Source organism: Lolium perenne, chromosome 4 (assembly GCF_019359855.2).
Source record: "Lolium perenne isolate Kyuss_39 chromosome 4, Kyuss_2.0, whole genome shotgun sequence".
NCBI classification, from domain to species: domain Eukaryota; kingdom Viridiplantae; phylum Streptophyta; class Magnoliopsida; order Poales; family Poaceae; genus Lolium; species Lolium perenne.
In genome coordinates this window covers 132,458,488-132,483,106 of record NC_067247.2, presented here as the reverse complement: position 1 = coordinate 132,483,106, position 24,619 = coordinate 132,458,488, and the positions used below count along the sequence as shown (strand labels likewise).

General features: G+C 46.4%; 1 long non-coding RNA gene across 1 annotated transcript; it reads right to left on the bottom strand.

The window, feature by feature from the left end:
- Positions 1-11,905: 11,905 nt before the first annotated feature.
- Positions 11,906-12,755, bottom strand: LOC127293946 (uncharacterized). The gene is made up of 3 exons (XR_011744430.1): positions 12,666-12,755; positions 12,453-12,563; positions 11,906-12,335 (listed from the first exon to the last, which is right to left on the bottom strand). It is a non-coding gene; the product is annotated as an uncharacterized lncRNA (long non-coding RNA).
- Between the last annotated feature and the right edge of the window lie 11,864 nt (positions 12,756-24,619).

The following is a 24,619-nucleotide window of genomic DNA, read 5'->3' as shown; positions in this document are numbered from 1 at the left end:
AGCAAAAACTTCCCATATGGTGGCCTGCATCATCTGAAATAGCTTCATGTGCTAACACGTAGACACAAGATGCACACGGCTCCAGATGGTCGCTCAGGATATCTTGTGTCTGGCTGGCTGGCAACATAATAGGCGGCTATGTTGATGTGTAGTCATACTTTGCTTTGTTTCTTTCGCTGGTTAATTCTTGTATCAATTCTGGGTGATGCATGAGATGATTTAAACTGTACACTCGTAACTTCTTAATAAAATGCCGTGTGCATCATCATGATGCAGAAGCCGGGGTTTTAATCCTCATTTCGAAAAAAAAACAAGATGCAGCTACTTGCCTCTTCAATTTTTTTCTCTTGCAAAGAAATCTAGAGGTATAATTGATTCACCCCCATGGAGCTCTCACAACGATTAGCGCTTTGTGGCCTTTGGATCTTGCTAGCAAGTGTCAATCGATAGATCTCGTCCGTCTGTTCCAAGCAAGTAGCGCTTCCGGCCCACGTGTCTCATGTATCTCTTATCGACACTATGGCACTATGTATGCATACTATGTTATGAGACTACGATTTGTAGCTATTTGCACTTCATGTTATGTCTATTTGCACTTCATGTGAAGTTCCTGTGAATTATTTGTGCTTTTATGTGCTTTTATATGCTGCCAAACCTGGAAACAATCAAAACAGCAAAAAAGCGAAAAAAGGTCGAAGCTACGCCGACGGGGTTGCCCTCGGCGTAGGCCCTGCGTAGACCAAATGGTCATCGCCGACGGGGTTGCCCTCGGTGTAGGCCCTGCGTAGACGGCGCCAGGTGAGCTGCGGACGCGCCACGTGGCCCGCTATGCCGACGAGGTGGCCCTCGTTGTAGGCGCGGCCTAGAAGGCTCTAGGGCAGCCAGGACACGCCACGTGGCCAGCTATGCCGACGGTGTGCCCCTCGGCGTAGCTCAAACGGCCGTTAGACGGCCGGTGACATTTGGCGTGCTACGCCGAGGGCCAGTACGCCGACGGGTGGGGCCAGCCGTCGGCCCTCTACGTATATGCCGACGGCAACCTCTACGCCGAGGGCGACGTGTGCTCTGCCGAGGCCGACCTTCCCGAGGGGCTACGCCGAGGGCCCCCGTTGGCGTAGCGTACGCCGAGGGCGAGCGGCCGTCGGCATCTCCCCAGATTCCTGTAGTGTTCTTCCGTCCATTAAGCCATGGAACAACCATATTCTACCAGCATGCAGCTGCACGCGGGCTTAACTTTCAGTCGGTCCCCTGGCAATCACATGGGGTCGGTTTTGGGCGGGTCGCGCGTCGCTGCAGGGTGGCCAATAAATATTACAGGATAAAGCGTAAATTCAAGATTTCTTCACCCATACAAACCTATACATCAATGCGCTCTCCGGATACTTGACATAAACGTGGAACCCTCGCATTGCTAGGTTAACTTATTACAAGGATTTGTTATAGCAACAACTTCCATGTGGTGGTCTGCATCATCTGTAATAGCTTCAGCTAACACGTAGATCCAAGATGCAGCTACTTGCTTCTTCATTTTTTCCAGGGCCGGTCCTGAGATTTTTAGGACCTGGGGCGAAACTAGAATCAAGTTCCCCTGAGATAACACTAAAAGCATAATTAATATATCCATATATGAAATGTTCACATAAATTGCACTAGAAAGCCAATATTTAAATCAACAGTCCCTTCAAAATTAATAATTTTGACGTAAGTCAAACTTCTAAATGTATCACCATCTACATGACCAGAATTTAGTACTTCAGTGAGTTTGGTGCACAAGTGCGCACATGCAGTGGCCTAAACTCAATTGTCAATGATCAGAACAACACATGAATTGCGGCAGGTTCAACCACATGAATTTGGGTACTCAAACTTCATCCAAAGTTGTTGTGCAAAGTTTTTTCACTCTTCAGAGTTTCTTCATTTGTAAATCTACGTACAAAGAAAAGTTTTAAAACTACAATTGCCTCGTTACTCGATGAATTAGAACCGGAACTAGCTACTAGTGTACGTGACTACTTATTGCAATGGTTAAGCACATACATGTCAGTAAAATCATCGATTACCTTTTCTGATTGTTGGTTCGTTGTGCGTCCTCTCGACGTCCGAGAGTCCGGCCGATGCACTAAGCTGAGATGCGTAGCTACACAGGTCGTGGCGGCCTCTCTACAGCGGCTGTCGAGCTCCATCCGGCGACCACCGCTCTCGCGCTGATGCTCGGCGGCCGCGCGCTGCTAGGGTTGGTCGTTGTATGTGCGTGGCTGCGGGATGCCGAAATGGATCTGTACGTTTCTCTGGCGAGCTTTGGGCCAGGAGCCCAGGACCAAGCGAGTAGAGAAGTACTAGCTGGGGCCCCTTAGTTGCCGGGGCCCAGGGCGGCCGCCCCGCTCGCCCTGCCCCAGGGCCGGGCCTGATTTTTTCCCTCTTGCAAAGAAATGAGATGGAATTGGATGCATCAAGATAGCATATCCGAAATGATTTTGGAAGAGGTGGTGTGGTGTGGAAGGATAAGAATAAGACTAAATATGGAATTCCTAAGGGAACTCAAAGAAGTACTTCCATATTAGAACATAAAATAACTATTCTAAAAGGGTAAAAGAAAACTTCCTCTAGGGAAATCACAATTTGGCATTGGAACTACCAAATACGGTTTGATAAACAAATATTCTGTGTGTCAAAAAGCCCCATAACCATGAAATAAAACAAGAAATACTAATAAAATACTAATATTTAAAATTTAAATATCCTACTTGCAACTAGTATGTTAGGAAATCATATGTTGATCTAGCAAAGTGTGAGATATTTTGGTAACTTAAAAAATTTCATTGCAAGCTCTGTTGTAAATAAGAGCTTGATTAGCTCCCGTTCAATACAATTTGACCTCTATATTTCTTATAAGTAAGCTCAAATAAAATTAGACGCGGTACATAAAAGTCTCCCTGCTAATTTAGTCATGAAACAATTACAAAAATATCAAAATACCTCTATTGCATACAAAATAACTATCTATTTAGCAAAGCTTATGTCCCTTTAAAATATAACAAGGATGTTTATGGTAAAGGAAGCATGCAATTCTTATGTTCACTAAACTTATTTATGTTGATATGAAACCTATCATCGGTACACTTTGTTTAAAGCACTGGAGAAGAAAACATGGTATGGAAAATAAACACACAAGTATCCTTATTTACCAGAACTAGAGGTGGATATATATAGGTTTCTCTATGAGTGGTTTTGATCATGATCACAGTGGCTCGTATCCATATATGATTCACATTCACGGGGAGTGGTTAATGTGGTTCACCCAATTGGAGTTCTTGCCTTGTATCAGGGAGATTTTCATTTAGTACTGTTCCATATATCTAAGTAAATCTCACAAAAAATGAAGTAATCCAAGTATGAACAATGTACGATGAATTATGAGGGGATCATTATAATTATTTAAGACAATGATTAATGGTTCCCTTAGTTTCAACTTGTAAGACTTGTTGGATGACATCTAACAATCTGAAGTAGTGGTAGAACAAACAGATCATAGAACAAAAAGATTGTGCACCGTCGAAACCATCAAGGTGTTGTCAATTCACTTGTACTCCTTTTTGTGTAAACATAGATAAGCTTATTGTTCCAATATATGTGCACCATAAAACAAACACTATAGTACGTATTGGTAGTACGACCTGAAAGATTTTTACATCATTTGTCCCTCATAACAGGAAGCCAAATGAGCCAAATTTTGAAACAAATGATGCAATTATTGTATAGTTAGTGCGAGATTGAACATTCAGTAATCACTGTGCAAGTCCGAGTGGGATTTCTCAAACTCTTCAAAATTCTCCGAGTTGGACATCTAAACATAAAACAGTCCTCACATGGATCCAAAGTTTGTGTGGCGCTACCAATCATCCGTCAATACCGGTGAATAAGGACAGACAGTTACTACATGGGTAGCCTCATCTGGTATGTTCTCTACGAAGACACGGGTGGTGACTAAACAAGGTAAGGATAGTCCTGAGGTGTATCAGTGGTATATATGGTTGTCTTATGCTATATTATATGCACAACACTCCACATAAGTTCAGTGCATGATCACCTCGGAAGTATAAAGCTTTTTCCTTGATCTCTACCATTCCCATTGCAGATGGAACAATACTACTTCTCGTAAGCTTTTCGCATGTACTAAGTTTTTCTGTATGTACAGTATAACATTGTGCTTGTTGGGTCTAATCTTGATATATGTATCTGCATCTTTACTTTCGTATTGCATGTAGCTAGTATGAGTCAGTATCTTAAGTATGCAGATGTACGTGAGACACGTATAGCTGGTGGCTTCAGCTGGAATGTGGCGAGAGCGGCGGGAAGCCGGCGCCGTTGCCGTGTGAAACGGTACCGCATGAATCCAGCAGTCTGCATGTTAGGTAGTCAAGTCGGTCAGGTTTCAGTCAAGAAAACTAGCTGTAACGTGTGTGTCCGAGTCCTGTGGATCTCAGCGTCAGTAGTGGCTAAGTGAGTTAGTCGTGTGTGCATGATCCATTAGACTAGCTCGTGCAGTTAGTGGTGAGCGTGGAGTTAGTGGCAGGGTTAGCTGCCTATTTATATCTTGTATGCATCAGAGTTGTAATCACCAAGTTATAGAGTGAAAGAGAAAAGACTAGGCTGTGCGAAACAGCTGGTCACCAAAAACACTCGTGTGCTTGTGTACGTGTGTTGTGTGAAACAACTACAGAGAGAGCTAGCTAGTTCGTGAGTTGAGAGAATCAACTCCTTCATTTGGTATCAGAGCCGGATGACGAAGACGATGCCGCGCGACGCAGCGGAGACGAGTGGAGCCATGGTGACGGCAGGCGCGGCGGCGGCGACGGCAGCGGCCGCCGGCAAGGTGTCGGTGCCGCTGCTGACGAGGACCAACTTCGCGGCATGGGCCATGAGGATGAAGTACATCCTGCGTGTACATGGCGCATGGACCGTCATTGATCCGGAGAGCTCGGCCACGGAGGCCGACGGGAGCAAGGAGGAGATGGCCATGACCATCATCTCCCAAGGCATCGACGACGAGACGCTGCTGCGAGTTGCGGAGAAGGAGACCGTAGCGGAGGAGTGGGCGGCGCTGCGCTCCATGCATGTCGGCGTCGAGCGCGTCCGGGAGGCGAGGATCCAATCCTTGCGTTCGGAATTTGATGGCCTCAAGATGTCTTATGCAGAGTCGGTAGATGATTTTGCGGCGAAGTTCACGACGCTCGTGGGGCGCATCCGCGAGCTTGGAGACCCGATGGAGGAGAAGTACGTCGTGAAGAAGCTGCTGCGGGTCGTCTCCAAGAAGTACATCAACGTCGCTTCATCCATTGGGCTGTTCTGTGACGTGAACAAGATGTCCATGGAGGAGGCCATTGGGTCACTCAAGGCGCATGAGGAGATCCTCAAGGGGCAAGAGGAGGAAGGAGCAGAAGAGCGACTTCTCATGACCAGGGGACATGGCTCGCCGCGGGGATGCGGCCGTGGTCGTGGCCGTGATGGAGGGTGCAGGGACAAGAGTCAGGTACAATCCTACAACTGTGATGAATTTGGGCATTTTGCTTGGGAATGTCCTGAGAAGAAGAAGGAGGAGAAAGCTTTGTTGGCTAAAGGCTACGCTGACGACGAACCGGCCCTTCTTTGAAGCTGCATGAAGAATAGATATCAAGATTAGGGGGTTGATTGTTGGGTCTAATCTTGATATATGTATCTGCATCTTTACTTTCGTATTGCATGTAGCTAGTATGAGTCAGTATCTTAAGTATGCAGATGTACGTGAGACACGTATAGCTGGTGGCTTCAGCTGGAATGTGGCGAGAGCGGCGGGAAGCCGGCGCCGTTGCCGTGTGAAACGGTACCGCATGAATCCAGCAGTCTGCATGTTAGGTAGTCAAGTCGGTCAGGTTTCAGTCAAGAAAACTAGCTGTAACGTGTGTGTCCGAGTCCTGTGGATCTCAGCGTCAGTAGTGGCTAAGTGAGTTAGTCGTGTGTGCATGATCCATTAGACTAGCTCGTGCAGTTAGTGGTGAGCGTGGAGTTAGTGGCAGGGTTAGCTGCCTATTTATATCTTGTATGCATCAGAGTTGTAATCACCAAGTTATAGAGTGAAAGAGAAAAGACTAGGCTGTGCGAAACAGCTGGTCACCAAAAACACTCGTGTGCTTGTGTACGTGTGTTGTGTGAAACAACTACAGAGAGAGCTAGCTAGTTCGTGAGTTGAGAGAATCAACTCCTTCAGTGCTAAGAGGATGGTTGTTATAAGAATAAGGTGGTGTATAGGGTTAGAACCATGCGAACACAACTCTAGGCACCTTGGATTTAGAGGTCGAGATCGTGCATAATATATATACGCGAGAACGCATGTGCAGCTTTGAATTACCATACCTGGAGAATGAGAGAATTACTCTGTAAATGAAGTTTATTTCTGCTAGCTACAGACAGATATCTATTTATCGTAGTAACCGTAAATGTGGTTTGATTTAAAATAAATACTTCTTCGAACTAACAAAACTGAGCATAAAGTGTATTTTTCTTCATATTTATTAAGTTTTACTCGGTATTTTAAATTACACCATATCCGTGTGTTGCGTGCTCCTATTGCGTGTATTGTGTCGGACTTTATGCATTTATATCGAATACTATAATAGAAGATGTTCTTAACATTAACTTGAACATGGCATCGGGCATATTACTCCAACATTTATTGAACATAGTACATCGGGCATAAAGATGTTGCTTTCTTCAAATCATGGATTGACAACTTGTTGTAATGTTTTCTTTCCTTTTTATGCTTCTTTTCCTCTATTCCTTTTGTAAATAGCTTTTGTAACAGTTGAGAAAGTTTTAGTAAATTTCTGTAGGGATTTTACCTCACTGGTAAAAAAACATAGTACATCCGAACCCATGTACACAATTAGTGAAAACCCCATACAGTCGTATTGTATCTTTAAGGAATATCCATTTACCTCTTCGTATCACTAGTACAAATGGAGCTGTCGCACACGGCTGAAATGGGTTGTCGCACACGACAAATATAACCCCTGCTATGCAAGGGTGCGACAACAAAGTTTACATGAGCCGTTTGCGATAATGAGTGTCGGAAACGGTTCTCTGTACTCTACCGTGTGTGTTCCTAACAATCGGAAACAGTGATATGTATGTGAATCGTCTGCTTTCTTGAAAACATCGCAAACTATTTAGTAATCATCTAGTAGTTGTACCTGCATATCTAACTGCACCAGTAACCCATGCAACATTTTACTGATACACAATGCCAAAATTTTATTATACTTGATTATAAATTTTATATAACACTTGCATACATGCATTATGACATGCATTCGATTGTTAGCTATACAATGAGTCATTCTTGGTTACGTTTTTGCCTTCTAGACAAGATCCTATGGAAAGATCAAAAAGATCTGCCAAAGTTTTCCAAAGACCCTGGTTTCTAGCATTTGTTCAACCTTGCCCGCGGCTTTCATGCTTGTTTGTTACTCGGGATGTGGTTCCATAACCACACGGAAGCCCTCGCGGTCCATCCGTGCTATATGAAAGAGGGTCAGTTGATCCTATAGTACCTCACATCAACCACATTGCAGGGCTTGACACCCTGAACACAATCTTGGGAAGCTGCAAAAAATCATTTATCATTCTCATGCTTTTGGCCAATATCTGCATCATTCCTTTCTTCGCACCGTATTCGGTTCGTATCTGTTTCTGACAACATCTGCTTCTGTTTTTGTTTTAGGGGTTTCTGTATTCATTTTTTGCTTCTGCAAAAAAAAAATGTGAAAAATGTGGCACCAATCAGTTTCACCGTATTCGTTCCGTTTTCATTCCTATACCCACGACCTTCCACTTGAGGTGCTCAGGTCGTGAGTCCAGCGGCGGCTCGTATCTCCCCATCGCGCGCTTTCTCCGCCACACCAGCGCCACGGCCTCCTCACCAACAACAATGTGCTAGAGCGCCAAGGCGGCGACTGGGCCATCCGTATCAAGTGGATCGACCTGGGTAGTTCGGAGTCGCAATGTAAGCAATGTTTGTAGGCCGGCATGGACGCCTGTAACCAAATTTCAAGGCTGGCTACCGCCGACGAACATTTGCTCCCAGCATCCCACCACATCTTTCCACAACAGAAGCCAGCGCTGCTAGAATGTCGAGGAGCAGGGTCACCCAGAACTATTCCAACGAGTGTCGTCTGCCTCATCGGGTACAACACACTGCTACAGTATACACGTACATATACTCTCTCCTTCTCAAACTAGGATGCATATTTTTTTTCCGATAAAGGATGCTTTATTACTTATAATAAGCAATTACATCCAGCCTCTGCATAACTAGGATGCATATTAGTTTTAGTTAAAGTCATTTTTCGTAAACTTTGATCAAATATATAAAAAATAATATCAACATCTACAACACTAACTCAATGTTTTTAGAACAATCATGCAGTACGTTTTTATATTATATGCATTTGATATTATGAAAGCTGATATATTTACATGAACAATTAGTCAAACTTATACATTTTGAATTTAATTAAATCTAATACGCATCTTAAATTGGGAAGGAGGAAGTACATGGGAACCTCTGCTCTCTTAAGGCCAGACCTCAGCGTCATCATGATTGAGAAACTAGATAATACCTCGCGCGATTGCTGCGAGAATTTTAGATGCAATTAGGTTTTTGGTACTTTGTTTTTTGATTGCAGTGATTATCGATAAAATTAGCATCTGGCCAATATATTGAATTCCTGATCAACACATTTCTTGGATGAACATGGATCCAGTGTATGAGGTATTTCATTTTATAATTTGAATCAGTAAGGAAGAGAATAACATTGGGATTCTTAGCTATTAAGTATTTTTTCGTAAATACAAATTAGGATGCTCTTCACTTTCTTAAGTTTACACACTACCAACTCAAGGAACATTGAACTTTTAACCAAAACATCTTGGAGTTGAGGATATTGGAAAACATGGCCTCTATAGAGATCAGAAGGTTAATTGAAATGAGTGAATGTAAAATTCCCAAGGCATTTTAGAAAAGTTTGTAAATGAGATCACATCTAGTGGCTGCTAGCCCGCTGCATATGTAACCTGCAAATCAGAAGTACACTTAGTAGCTTAAATTTGAACATTAACTCAAGCAATATCTGTGTACCTTGCGATCTCCTTCGTCTTCAGACACTCCAGGATCTCTCCGCTCGGGTCGTCCCCCTCATGGGCGACCTGGGGAGGAAAACCCTAGCCGCCGCCGCCGTCCTCCCCTCCTCCTCCCACCCTCCTCGTCGTCCCCGGAGGTCGTCGCCGGCGAAGCCGGGCGCGGCCGGTGATGGGGCGGCGGGGCTCCTCGCGTGATCCCTCCGTGCGGCGGAAGGAGGCTAGCCTCCGCACAGGGGGGATGGCCCCGGACCGTGGAGGGTGGTGGCGGCGCGGCCCCTCGCCGGGCGGCCGGTGATGGTGGCGGCGGCATGGCCTTGATCTGGGGGCGCGGCTCTCCTCTTCCTCGCCGCGGCCTTCGGGCGGGCGGTGATGGGGGCGGCGTAGCAAACCCGGAACCTGGCGGCGCGATCCTCTCCTTCCGTCCTAGCCTCGGTATCGCCGGGCCAGCGGTGATGGAGACGGATCTCGCACTGCTCCTCCTCAAGGTTTGGGACCACGGCACCAAGGGCGGCGGCCCTGGATGGCGGTGGCGCCGTCGACCTGGTGGCAGGTGGCGGGCGTCTGGTGTCACTGACCGTGGCACCGCGGTGGTGGTCTTCTCTCTAGCCGGAGGAGATCGACTAGTTGTGTGGCTAGCCAGGGCGGATCTCGCGATCCGTCGCCTAGCCCCCGATGGCGAGGCGCAGCTTCCGGTGAAAGCCGACCGGACTTCGGTCATGGCGGATGATGGCGGCGTGCTTCGTCGTTACCTTGTTGAAGGCATTGTCTCAGCAGCCTGCGTTTCTTCGCCTGGGCTGCTCCGGGGGAAATCCTAGACCGGGGTCTCCCGGATCGGACGATGGCGGCGCGCAACGCCGTTCTCCCTGTTGGGGGCATCGTTTTTGGAGCAGACAACGGATGACGGTGGTGCTGAGGTGGAGCGGCGTGCTTTCGCTGTGTCGGCGTCGTCGAGTCGCCGCGGCATGGTGCAGTGGTGTCTCGGGACGGATACAGGGTGATGGACTCGCGCAGGATGGTGGAGTCGTCTGGCGCCGTGGCGGCATCGATGGCAGGCCTGGCATGGTCGATGCGATGATCTCTCTTGAAGATGGAGTCGAGGAAGACGATGGTAGCAACTTCTATGGCGTAGGCGTTGGCGTATGCTGGGAGTCTGCTTGACTGGATGTGCTTCTCACCTGCTATTGGGCGGCCTGGGAAGGCATTTGGTTTTTGGTTGATGTGTGTTGGTGAATTGTCACCACCTTCATCCCTCTGTAGGTTTAGCGAGGTGGCTTCAGTTTGATCTTTTGTATTGCTCTTGTAAGGTGTTGTGAATAATCTAATAAAAAGCCGTGTGCATCCCTTGGATGCAGAAGCTGGGGCGATATTTCCCCCATTTCGAAAAAAAACTCAAGCAATATATCTCTAATCCAGAAGAAACGATGCAGGCATATTAGAAAGATGTAACCTGAGTTTTGTATATGGAAAAAGTAAAAAAAATATTACCTGCAAAATATACACGTTCAAACTTGTTCAAAAAAGTGAAATATATATTATCATTCCTGAAATATGATCTGTACTTCAGTTACAATCAGTCAAAATCAACTATTCTTGATTAAACCATTGCATGATCTATTTGCGACAGTATAACATGATAGATATAGATGGAATTAACCTGATGGCAAAAGAGTTTAAATATTGTCACCTTCTCAATCGTTTAATTGGAAATATAGGTGAGACATTTCATCAAGCATTAGGCAATATATGAATCTTCAATCAACCGTATTGTATAGTATGTAGACCCTGAAACTTCACTTGTAGATCGGTCGATATGTATAAAGTAAATCTATGTCACATTGGTGCTCCTGCCCAAGCACCAAATAGATGTAATATGTTGCATATAAAAATGATCTCCAGAGGAAACACATGATGTGGGAGGTTTAGGCACACCGATATTTATGCCAAAGTCGGAAGAAAGCGGTACCACAACTATCATCACTCGTGAAGGGGACGTGTCATTAACTGAAACCAGCACTTAGTTCAGGTAAAAGCCTAAACTATGAGAGGAATCCCAACTTCAAACTAAAAGATTTCAGCCATGGAGTGTTGAAGAATATCTGGAATATCTGTACCTTGAGATGGTTGCATCGGTGAGGGTGTCGACTGTCCGCAAGGTACTCCATGTGAGGTGATGAATCTATGTGGCATGGACATGCCGATCTAAATGGCACATCTCGCAATGGATCTAGTCAAGTCTTTAAAGGGCATCAATGTCCCTTCGGGTGCCCCTCCATGAGTTTCTTCCATGGAATGATGGTTTTCTGCATTAATTTGAAAGGCACCTATGTCCCTTCGGATGCCCCTCCATGAGTACATTAATTTATTGGGAGAGCGTAGTTTTCTACAGACACTGGTGGAAAAAGGGGCTTTGGTCGCGGTTCGCAACTGCCATTAGTCGCGGTTGCGCAACCGCGACCAAAGTAGCGCGACTAAAGGCCCGTCCACGTGGGCCGCAGGCGAGCGCCAGGGCGGAGGACCTTTAGTCGCGGTTCTTCTGGCCAACCGCGACTAAAGGCCTCCGCAGGGTTTAGGGTTTAGCCCCCCCTCCCCCTAAATCTGGTTTCTTTTTAATTTGTATTATTTTATTTCTTTTGGGTTTTAATTTTGAAGGAGTTTCACATATTCCACGGTACTACATACATGCATATGAATGTACAATTTCAAACAAATTTGAAATTAGAACCAAAAAGAATTCAAGAGGAATATACAATATATATTCAATATCGGATGACCATATACAATATATATTCAATATCGGATGACCATATACAATTTTGAACAAGTTTCCATCCATAATTTAGTGCATATAAAGTTCTACGTCATCGTAATGGTGTTCTCCTCTAGGATCGATGACTTCCCTCGCCAACCATCCAGCTAGTTCCTCTTGAAGTGGTCGGAAGCGAGCTTCTGGACTAAGCGTCTTCCGGAGGTTATTCCTCAGGATGTTGTTCTCACACTTCTGGTCCCGCTCATTGCAGTATCTCCGGATCCTCTCACAAACATAGTATCCACATAGATTGGTCCCCGGTGGCTGAATATCCCCAGTCGTCCGCACTGCCATTTTAAAATGTAGCTCTTTTTTGAATTCACCGACCTTGGTATCTACGAACCGTCTCCAAACCCTACGAGGCAAAGAAAATTAAATGAACAAGAGAGTTATTAATTAGTTACTTGATATTAGGAAATGATGAACGAAATAGGCCGATCGATATAGAGCGCAAATGAATGAAAATAATTACTTTTGCATCATTTTTCTCATGTCGGCCCAAAGCGCTGGATCCATATTCAGAGAGTCGTGGACGAGAACTGAGGAGGTCTGAACTTGAATTACCATAAGAATCCAGTGGAACCTGCGGACACGATACATGCACAGTCATGCATAACTCATCGATTAGCCACATACCATGCATGGAGTAAACAAAAGAGAATGTGCTCAAGACAGAAACACTCACCCAAAATGGTAAGGAAATAGAATATCACTTTTGAGTGTCTGTTTTCTAATAAACCGCCACAGGTCATCCTCCACGTCGGCGGGGTGGTGTTCTTCTAACACATATGAATTAACGATTTGTGGGTCAATGAACCCAACATCATGGATGTTCCTTATTCGCATTTCCCGCTTCTTCATTCTGCATAATAGCGTACACAACAAGATAGTTAGGACAATATATATATATATAGTGCAGGCAATGAACGAGATGGGGTAGAAATTAATAAATCACTTACAGAACGTAGCAACTGATGATAGATTTGTCGAGGTCGCGCAGATTGAACAGCTGGAACAATTCACTCAGATGAATTTGTACATAGTAATGTTTGAAGTGATGCTCATATCTAACTTCCGCATAGATATAGTCTTTGGCGTTTTTATGTTTTATGTAACCCTTGTACCAATTTAGCAGACCTTTCATTTGTCGAGGTAGATCCTCTTCCTGCGCAGGCTCGACGAGAGGGCCATTCTTCACATATGTAAATACTACGTCCTTCATTGGCGCCTCATCAAGGCCTAACAGTGCACGAAGAGTGATACCTAAGTCGGCCGCTTGTTCTCTGGCACTCGTTACAGTCAATCCATGTGCTGCCGCAGCTGCTATGATATCGGGGGCATCCGGACCGGCGGCTTGCACTATGAGCGGGGCGATCGATTGTTTACTTTGTTCCCCGAGCTGGGCAACTTCTTTCCCCCTTTCTAAGTTTTTCTCGGCCTCCTCCAAGGCTTTCTTCTCCGCCAACTCTTGGTTCCTCTTGAACGCGAGTGCTTGCCTACGAAGTTCACGTAAATAGTCGTCAGGCAGATTCTTCGCGGCTTGGGACGGTGTGTTCAAAAATGACTTAGCCCACTGCTTTTGCTTGTCAGAAAATACTGGCTTGGGCTCGCCCTCTCTTTTCTTCTTGCACTCCTCCTTCCATTTCTCATGCTGAGCAGCCACGGCCGCTGCATTTTCCTCGACACTAAGTTCCCAAGGCCTCGGGATGAGAGGCTTCAGTGATGGCTCTGGTATCTTTGTGGTTCTAGGTACATAAGGGTCCGGGTTAATAACCCAGGACTGCTTCTGCTTCTTCGCCGGAGGTGGATTGGGGGGCGGTGTCTGATCACCCGCCGGACGAGGACTGGGGGGCGGCGTCTGCTTACCCGCCGGAGGTGAATTGGGGGGCGGCGTCGGCTGACGTGAAGGAGGTGTAGGTGAAGCACCACCACCACCACCGCCACCGCCACCGTCACCGCCACCGCCACCGCCACCGTCACCGCCACCGCCACCACCACCACCGTACGGGGGTGGACTTGTTGGCGCCTCGCCTGGAAACTTGATAAATTTCTTCTGCCATAGAATGAACTGGCGCTTGACATCTCCAAGTCTTTTCACCCCTTCAGGTGTAGCAATGTCAATGTCCAGGTCCTCAAACCCTTGGACTATCTCCTCCACCGTGACACGAGCATAGCCATCTTGAATGGGGTTGTTGTGGTGGAGTGCTCCAGGTGGTAAAGCACTGCCGATGGCTACCTTCATGGACATGTTCCCGATAGGATAATACAGATGACATGCTTTCATCTCCTTTATATCGTCCACGGGGTAGCGAGGAGGCTCCGGTGCAGTAATTTCGACCACCAGAGGCTCCGGTGCAGTAATTTCTATCATCGGTGCACCAGCCGGTGAGGCCTCCGTGGAAGCCACGCTGCTTCTTCTCCGCTGCTGGCTTCCGAGATCCATTGGATGATCTTCATGCTGTGCCCGGGCTGCATCTCTTTCGGCTACTAGTACACTCACAGTTTTCTTCATCACATCCATTTCCGTTACCAACTTCGCCACAACGTCTGCATCCCGATCCATCTTTCTCTTACGGCTTCTGTAATCGTACGGGTCATCGTTCTGGGGGAACCCTACTTTCCACGGAATGGGCCCCATGCCTCGTACACGTCCTCCGTGTTCAGGATTCCCGAGGGCTTTTGTCAGGGCGTCGTTCTCTCTGTTGAACTTGATCCTCCCCTCTTGAGCATCCCTCATTGCCTCAATAAGCTTTTGGGTGGGTGTAATTATTTTGCCCTGATAAACACACTCCCCTGTCTCCGGGTTCAGCGATCCCCCATGCCCGTACCACCAGCTTTTGGCCCTTGGGTCCCATCCCTCCGTACCTGGACGGATTCCTCGCGCCCTCAGCTCGTTCTCCATCTTCTCCCACTTAGGCTGCCAAAAGCGATACCCTCCTGGCCCCATAATATGATTGTACTCCTTCTTGGCCGCATTCTCCTTATTTTTTTTCGATATTTCAAGGAACTGCTCCGATTTCTTTTGCTTCACAAATTCTGCCCAATCATGTTGCAGTTTCTCATATTGTCCTGTGAAATCCGGAGTCTTGCCCTGCTTGACAAAGTCATGGGCTAGATTTTGCTTGTATTTCCGGAATGCGTTGGCCATCTTAGAAAGAGCGAACTGTTTGACTAGCTTGCACCTCTCCTTGTTTTCCTGAATCTTGTTACCCGCCTCATCGTATCTGCGGTATTCCGGAGGTAGAACGAAATGTTCCATAAGCTTCTTGAAGCAATCTTTTTTTGTTCTCTTATCGACAAAAGTGAAACCAAGACATGCCTTCTTTGGCTCATTCCACTCCTGGACGGTGATCGAGACGTTGTCTCTAACAACGGCTCCGCATTGGCTGACAAATTTGGTGGCGTTCTTGCTGGGCTCCAGCGGCCTGCCGGTTTCTTCATCGACAACATCGATGGTGCATGTTTCGTTTGGTTTCATCGTCTTGGTTGCGCCACGCTTTGACGACGTACTCGATTTTTTCGACGATCCGGCCGAGGGCTAAAATAAGAAAGAGAGTCGCGCGCGTTAGTACACACACATTTATTCAAATCAGTTAGTTTGTATCACCAGACGCTCAATACGTATATATATATACCTCGGCGCCGGAGGTGGTTGCTACTTCCAATTGAAGATCGTCGTTTATCGACGTTTCTTCGGCATCATCTTGCTGACGGCGCCCTTCATCTTCACCCTCAAGGTTCAGATAAGAAGAGATATCATCTTCTTCTTCTCCGGTCGGCACATATGGAATATCGCCTTTTATGATGCCGAACATATGGTCTTCAGCGTCCGGATCATAGTTGTCCAGAATCGGGTCAGCTCTATCGTCCGCCATATGTCAGTCCTGAAAACATGTAATCAAAACAAATTAATTAAGTGAAGAAGGGGCGGTGGCGGTGGCGAAAGGGCGGTGGCAAAAGGAGGGGGCGAGGAAGGGGTGGGAGAGGGTGTCGCGGCGGATTCATCGGACAAGTGCCGTGGCGAGGGGGGAAGGGCGACGTGAACCGGTTGGGCAAACAGAGACGGCGCGGTCTCGTGCGCGCGCGGCGGCGCGCGGTCGGCGTCTCGTTGTGCGTGCACGGGCGGCGACGACTTACGGCGACGACTTACGGCCGGCGTCTCGTTGTGCGTGCACGGGCGGCGACGACTTAACAAAAATGATGTAATAGTATATTTTTTCCAAGGTGATAGGGATTTTGCTTAATAACATTCCAAAGTATTATATGTTAAGAAAATAACATTCCAATATATTATTATTTTTACTTATTTTGAGTTCTTTTAAAAGTGAAAAAAAACAAAAGTAAAAAATTTAGTTCATTTTTTTGAGTTCTTTTTAAAAGTGAAAAATACGAAAGTAAAATTTTTGTTAAGTTATTTCTTGTTATTAAGTTATTTTTGTTAAATTTTGTTAAGTTATTTCTTGTTACTTTAAAATTTTGTTATACATGTTAAAGTCAATTTTTTATTAAGTGAAATGAGGCCGGGAGATTTATTATTAAGTCAATTTGTGTTTAGTAAAAAAACAAAAAACAAAAAACAAAAAAAAGGGCGCCGGTCTCTCTTTCTCTCTATCTCTGTTTCTCTGTCCGGCCGTCGGCGCGCGCGACGGCGGAAGCAGGCAAGGGCGGCGGCGAAGCGAGGCGAGCGAGGCAAGCGGCGGCGGGCGAGGCAAGGGCGGCGGCGGGCGAGGCGCCGGCCGGTACCTTGGCGGCGGCGGTTCGTTCCGTTCGGCGCGCCGGGCGCGTGGCGCCGTGTGGCGCCGCAAGGCGAGGGCGCGCAGCCGACGGCGCCGAGGCGCGGCGGAGGCGTCGAGGCGCGGCGGAGGCGTCGAGGCGCGGCGAGGCGCGGCGGCGACGGCGGCGCGAGGGCGGCAGCGCGGTCGGGCGAGGCGACGGGGTGGCGCGCGGCGGTTCGTTTTGCAGAGACGAAGTGATCGAGAAGATCCGCGGCGATTCGCGCCGCGAAATATATAGGGACCCCCCCTTTGGTCGCGGTTGGTGTGGCCAACCGCGACTAAAGGTCCCCTTTAGTCGCGGTTGGCCACACCAACCGCGACCAAAGGGTTTTTTCGCCCGAATTTCGTTTCCCGCGGAAAATACCTTTAGTCGCGGTTTGGGAGGCCAACCGCGACTAAAGGCATTTTTCAAAATGCTTTTCTTTTTCAAAATCTTAAAAATACAAATAATATATCAATAAATTCAGAAAAATAAAACTAATTCAATTTAAAATCTTAAAAATACAAATAATATATCAAAAAATAAAGAAAAATAAAACTAATTCAATTCAAAATCTTAAAAATACAAATAATATATCAATAAATTCAGAAAAATAAAACTAATTCAATTCAAAATCTTAAAAATACAAATAATATATCAATAAATTCAGAAAAATAAAACTAATTCAATTCAAAATCTTAAAAATACAAATAATATATCGAAAAATTCATAAAAATATAACTAATTCAAATCAAAATCTTAAAAATACATATAATATATCAAAAAATTCAGAAAAATAAAACTAATTCAATTCAAAATCTTAAAAATATAAATTATCAAAAATTCATAAAAATAAAATTAATTCAATTCAAAAGTTCGTTGGCCCCCTCTTCCCGCCTCTTTCCGCCGACCCCCTCTTCCCTCCTCGTCTTCCCGCCATTTCTTCCCTGTCTTCCCGCCTCTTTCTTCCCGCCAATTGTTTCCCGCCAATTTCTTCCGGCCTCTTTCTTCCCGCCAATTTTTTCCCGCCAATTTCTTCCCGCCACTTTCTCCCCGCCTCTTTCTTCCCGCCTCCTGTCTTCCCGCTCCCATTTTTCCCACCATTTATCACTACATATAGGTAGCCCGGCTTGGCCAGCATTATCACATCTCTACAATCTCTCATCACTCTCTCATGGCTTCCACCGCACCCACTCTAACCTACCAGCAGGTGGAGGAGCTTTGCGCCTCGAACTACCCTTGCCCTCCGGGCTACCGCTTCCCTGCCGGCTGGAGCCTAAGCGCCGGCGGCGTGCCGGTCCCTCCCGTCCCTCAGGGTACTGCGCGCCGGGCGGCCATCACGAACCACTACTACCTCGACCTCACGCCGGAGCAGCGGATGAATCCCCGCTGGCATCCCGATAACCAGCATACTTGGGACGCCTTCTTCATCAATCGGCGTGAGAGGGCGCTCGCCAGGTATGAGGAGGACGGTCTGCCTCCTGGAAACTTCCACGAGGCCGGCCGTCGGCTATGGTGGTACGGCCGGACTCTGCAGAGCGTCATGGACTACATCATGGCCGGCGATATCCCCCGCCTGCGCTACCCTCAGTTCGAGCCACGAGCGCCGCCCGACGACAGCGACGACAGCAGCGACGATGACGCGGCAACTTAGAAGGCGACGACTACCAGTACAACGGCGGCGGCTATGAAGACTACGAGTATGCATATTATACGCCTAGGCAGGAGTATGACTAAATCACTCCAAATTTCATGTATGCAGGAGTATGACTTAGTCACTCCAAATTTCATGTATGCAGGAGTATGACTTAGTCACTCCAAATTTCCTGTATGCAGGAGTATGACTTAGTCACTCCAAATTTCATGTATGCAGGAGTATGACTTAGTCACTCCAAATTTCATGTATCATCAGTGCTATCTCGAGTAAATTGAATCATTCGAAAATGGACACCAAACACATCACGGGTAATATAATTCACATGATTCATTCAACAAAGTTTGGTACAATAAATTATTACACATCATTTCTTCCCTTGTGTCCCTGCTTGCTTACGATTGTGCCGTATCCATGGAGCATCCTCATCATTTAACTTAATGCTTGGGTCGGTGTTCACTTTGAAGGGCGGAATTTCAGCAAACATATTATAATCTTCTGACATGTCTGTCTTGTCCTCCACTCCCACGATGTTTCTTTTCCCTGAAAGAACAATGTGGCGCTTTGGATCATCGCATGATGTACTGATCGTTTTCTTATCTTTCCGTTTCCTCGGTTTGCTACTCATGTCCTTGACATAGAAAACCTGAGCGACATCTTTCGCTAGGACGAATGGTTCGTCAAGGTAACCAAGATTGTTGAAATCCACCATTGTCATTCCGTATTGCTGGTCCACCTTTACCCCACCTCCTGTTAGCTTGAACCATTTGCACCGGAACAAAGGGACCCTAAAGGAGGGTCCATAGTCAAGTTCCCATATCTCCTCTATGTAACCATAATATGTGACCTTTTGCCCATTCTCGGTTGCTGCATCAAAGCGGACACCACTGTTTTGGTTGGTGCTCTTTTTATCTTGGGCGATCGTGTAAAATGTATTTCCATTTATCTCGTACCCTTGGAAAGTCGTTATAGTCGAAGATGGTGTCTTGGCCAACATGTACAGCTGATCTACAACCTTATCGTCACTCATTAAATGTTTTCTCAACCAACTGCCGAAAGTCTCCATGTGGGCCTTCCTAATCCAGGATTCAGGCTTCTCAGGGTTGTCCGAGCGTAAAATATTCTTGTGTTTCTCAAAGTACGGAGCCACCAAGCTGGAATTGGTCAGAACTGTGTGGTGTGCTTCAGTCAGAGAATGGCCATCCATACATATCGTTGATTTCCTTCCGATCGTGCCTTTTCCACTTAGTCTCCCCTCGTGCCGCGATTGAGGAAGACCAATCGGCTTAAGGTCAGGAACAAAGTCAACACAAAACTCAATTACCTCCTCATTTCCATAGCCCTTGGCGATGCTTCCTTCTGGCCTAGCACGGTTACGAACATATTTCTTTAATATTCCCATGAACCTCTCGAAGGGGAACATATTGTGTAGAAATACAGGACCGAGAATGGAAATCTCATCGACTAGGTGAACCAGGAGGTGCGTCATAATATTGAAGAAGGATGGCGGGAACACCAACTCGAAACTGACAAGACATTGGATCACATCGTTCTGTAACCGTGGTAGAACTTCTGGATTGATTACCTTCTGAGAGATTGCATTGAGGAATGCACATAGCTTCACAATGGCTACTCGAACATTTTCCGGCAGGAGCCCCTCAAAGCAATCGGAAGCAATTGCGTCATAATCACGTGGCAGTCGTGGAGACTTCAGGTTTTGGAACTTTTTCTCCGCCATGTTTATTATTCCCTTTATATTGGACGAGAATCCTGACGGGACCGTCATACGCTCGAGCATTCAAAAAAGATGACCTTCTCTTCTTTGGTCAGAGCGTAGCTGGCACGACCTTGAAACCGTTCCGGATGCCGGTCATCAGGGTCTTTCAAACTTTGCTGGTCCTGCCGTGCTTCCTTTGTATCATTTGACTTCCCATACACGCCCAAGAAGCTTAGGATGTTCACGCAAATATTCTTCGTAACGTGCATCACGTCGATTGCAGAGCGGACTTCTAGGACTTTCCAATATTCTAGCTCCCAGAATATAGATTTCTTCTTCCACATGGCTACATGCCCGTCAGCTCCCTTCGAACCGATTGTCCGCCAGGACCCTTTCCAAAGATGACTTTCAAACCCTTGACCATATCAAATACCTCAGCACCAGTGTGTTCCGCAGGCTTCGGCGGGTGATCTGCCTTGCCGTTGTAATGCTTGCCTTTCGGAAGAAATCGACGATGCCCAAGGTACACGTTCTTCTTACAATTTGGCAAATGTACACTTTCAGTCTCATGTAAGCAGTGCGTGCATGCATTGTATCCCTTATTTGACAGTCCCGAAAGGTTACTAAGAGCAGGCCAATCGTTGATGGTTACGAAAAGCAACGCTCGTAGGTCAAATTCCTCTTCTTTGTGCTCATCCCACACACGGACACCAGGTCTGCCCCACAGCTGTAAAAGTTCATCAACTAATGGCCTTAGGTACACATCGATGTCGTTGCCGGGTTGCTTCGGACCTTGGATGAGCACTGGCATCATAATGAACTTCCGCTTCATGCACAACCAAGGAGGAAGGTTGTAGATGCATAGAGTCACGGGCCAGGTACTATGGCTGGAGCTCTGCTCGCCAAAAGGATTCATGCCATCCGTACTTAGACCAAATCTTATGTTCCTTGCGTCAGCTGCAAAATCTTTGAACTCTCTGTCGATCTTTCTCCATTGCGTTCCATCTGCGGGGTGTCTCAACTCCCCGTCCGACTTACGGTCCTCTTTGTGCCATCGCAACAACTTGGCATGCTCTTTGTTCCTGAACAGACGTTTCAACCGTGGTATTATAGGAGCATACCACATCACCTTGGCGGGAACCCTCTTCCTGGGTTTCTGGCCCTCAACATCGTCACCAGGGTCATCGCCTCTGATCTTATAACGCAATGCAGTGCATACCGGGCATTCATTCAAATTCTCGTATTCACCGCGGTAGAGGATGCAGTCGTTGATGCATGCATGTATCTTCAGAACCTCTAAACCTAGAGGGCAGACAACCTTCTTTGCTTCGTACGTACTGGCGGGCAACTCGTTATTCTTTGGAAACATATTCTTCAACATTTTCAGCAAGTTTTCAAATGCCGAGTCAGCTACACCTGCCTGTGCCTTCCATCTCAGCAAATCCAGTGTGCAGCCCAGCTTTTTCAGACCATCATCGCATCCGGGGTACAGCGCCTTCCTGTGATCCTCTAACATGCGATCCAAATTCTCCCTCTCTTTTTCAGTTTCGCAGCGTCTCCGTGCATCAGCAATGGTCCGACCAAGATCATCAACGGGATCATCACGTGCCTCTTCTTCACCTTCCCCTTCACCTTCCCCTTCACCTTCAGCATCCTCCATGAAAGTATCACCGAAATGAGCAAGATAGCTTTCATCGATGAAATCATCCCCTTCTTCATCTTCTTCCATTATAACCCCTCTTTCTCCATGCTTGGTCCAACAATTATAGCTTGGCATGAAACCGTGCCGAAGCAGGTGCATGTGAACATCTCTTGAGGAAGAGTAACCCTTCTGATTCTTACAGTTAACACATGGACAGATAACAAAACCCCCTGCTTGTTCGCATTAGCCACTACGAGGAAATCTTTCAAACCCGCACTGAACTCGCCGGAGAGTCGGTTACCGTACATCCATTGTCGATTCATCTGCATTATTATAATATAAAATATATAATTAACCATCATGCATTTGTTAAACTAACTAGCTACAAACAATATAAATTAAACAATGAACTACACACACATGCATATTTTATCAACGACACATCAAAGGTTCAAGTTGCTAACCGCGATCGAGGAGGAAAAAATAAATGAGAAAGCTCAAGTGTGGCTCCAACACTTCATATCATGTTTGTTTCATGCTCTTGGGGCATTTCATCAAACACCTTATGTGCATAAGAGGAACCAAAAGCAAACCTAACACCCACTTGTGAAGTTTGTGAAGAGAATGGCTCCAAATGGCTAAGTGTTGGCTGCTGGATGGGTATATATAGGGGAGGGGCTTTAGTCCCGGTTGGCCTGGCCAACCGCGACTAAAGCCCCCCACGTGCACCGGCTGGCCACCGAGCGCCCTGGGCCCAGGCCTTTGGTCGCGGTTCGCCTCCCGAACCGCGACTAAAGGTCCCATTAGTCGCGGTTCCTACAGCTTCGCGACTTATGGGGCTCACCCGAAGCCTGTTTTTCTACCAGTGAGATTTATTTCTTGGTTCTCGTCGTGGGGAGAGGAAAGGGCGAGTCACTATTTTATTGGGAGACAGTGAAAGATCACATGGATGCAAATGGTTGCTGCTCTTTTTATTGAGAGAGAGAGGACGTACTACTCCAGAAGAATCTTTGATTGCCTCCTTGGAGAAGATGAACAATAATTACATGGGCTGAAATTAAATGAGTGATGCATGTACTTCTGCTTTTGTTGTTTGTTCGTGAGAACATTTCTTAGGATAAGTTTCCACTCACTTGGAGGAAGTAGACGGATGGATATCTAGAAAAGAGGAAAGGTTTGGCTCGGCTGGAATCTAGATGGAAGTGTGTGGAAACCGAACAGACCAAAGTGTAATAAAAAGCAGAAATAAGAGCTTAAATGCCACAACCTGCATCCAATGCGAACATGGAAGATTTGCAGGACGTGGCAGACTATGATTGCTAAAAGTTGCTTGATGAGGTGGATGTTAGGTTGATCTCCACCACGTCCGAGCCCAACGGCTCGACGTGCCCTTTGACCGCGCCCTGATCGGGGGCGCCCAACCGTTAGCTGGTTGGTGGGCCCCTGTCGCCTGCACTATATAGAGTGGTGGGGGCTGGTGGCACTCGACACGAGGTTGCCCTGAGCTGCCACTCGCCCCACCAGACAACCCACCGATTAGGGTTAGTGCAGTGCCGACGGGAAGCTCCGCCGCCACCTCTCTCCCTCAACCTCACGCCGTCATCGTCGCCATCGCCACCATGTCGACTCCGACGGGTTCGTCATCCTCCAGGGATAAGGTAAATGCTTACAGACCCTCTCCTACCCGGCAATGATCTACACTAGTCGATCTAGCACATAAAACATTGGATAGCTTGCATGTGAGAGAATTCAATTTAGTGGGTTGCTCCTATTTAGATATTATAGATACACTCTTCAGACTAGAAATCTCGAGTGGTTCTGGGTAGTTTTAAGGGCTGCCATACAGAGAGTCGTTAGGATCGGTCATTCAATTGGTACAAGTAATTTTCTATGATGTGCTTCAGCGTTTATATGTAGCTGTCTATGATTCAGTACTGCCAAAATGAACTCAATGTAACTTACTATGATGTAATTAAACTTTGGTGGTATCTCTGCTTGTTGAGAATTTGAAAACAAATATTGTGGCATCACTTGTTGTGCTGAAATCATTGTACTATAAATAAGGAGCTGACATACCTGTTTTATGCTAAGATATCGAGTATTTGATTATTTAATCGTAGAATTTTCCAACACATAATGCTCGATTCTCATTAGTTATTATCCTAAATGACGAAGGGTCTCCCTCAATACATATTCTGAAATTTGAAATAGTCAAATGCAATATTCAGTTCACTTAGGCTAAGCTCTTTACACTTCATCTCCTGGTTAAATCAAGGTCTTACCGCTGCTGCTTCATCTCCCAAATATGCAAATGCATGGTCATGTTCAAAGCGGGAGACAACCTGAATGAGGCCACCACCTAGGAGAACCCATCCATGATGATACAGTATTTCGTGGCTAACCGGAAGCACGCCTGGGTTAGGAATATTCCTTACAAAGATTTCCAACAATGTTCACATGGCAACCAACAAAGTACGGGACATGGGTCAATAAGTAAGCCGAATCGTGTCAGTCCATCCTGCAGAGGGAGAGCTGTACTTTCTGAGAGTGCTTCTAAACCATGTGCTAGGTTCAAAGTTCTTCGAAGATCTAACAGTGAACAGTGTGCTATGTGAGCTTTTGTGAGGCTGCTGATAGGAGGGGTCTCATCAAGACCGACAACACGCTCAATGAGTGTCTTATTGAGTCAGAGCAAGTTGCCATGACAACCTCACTCAGGAGGCTCTTCGCAACGATCTTGTTATTCTACGAGCCAGGAGATGTGCGTAGTCTTTGGGATAGGCAGCTTGAGGCAATATCTGATGACTATCGGCATGAATACACGTGTTCACATGATGAAGAGCCATGGAATGGAATGGCTTTTCCATGGAC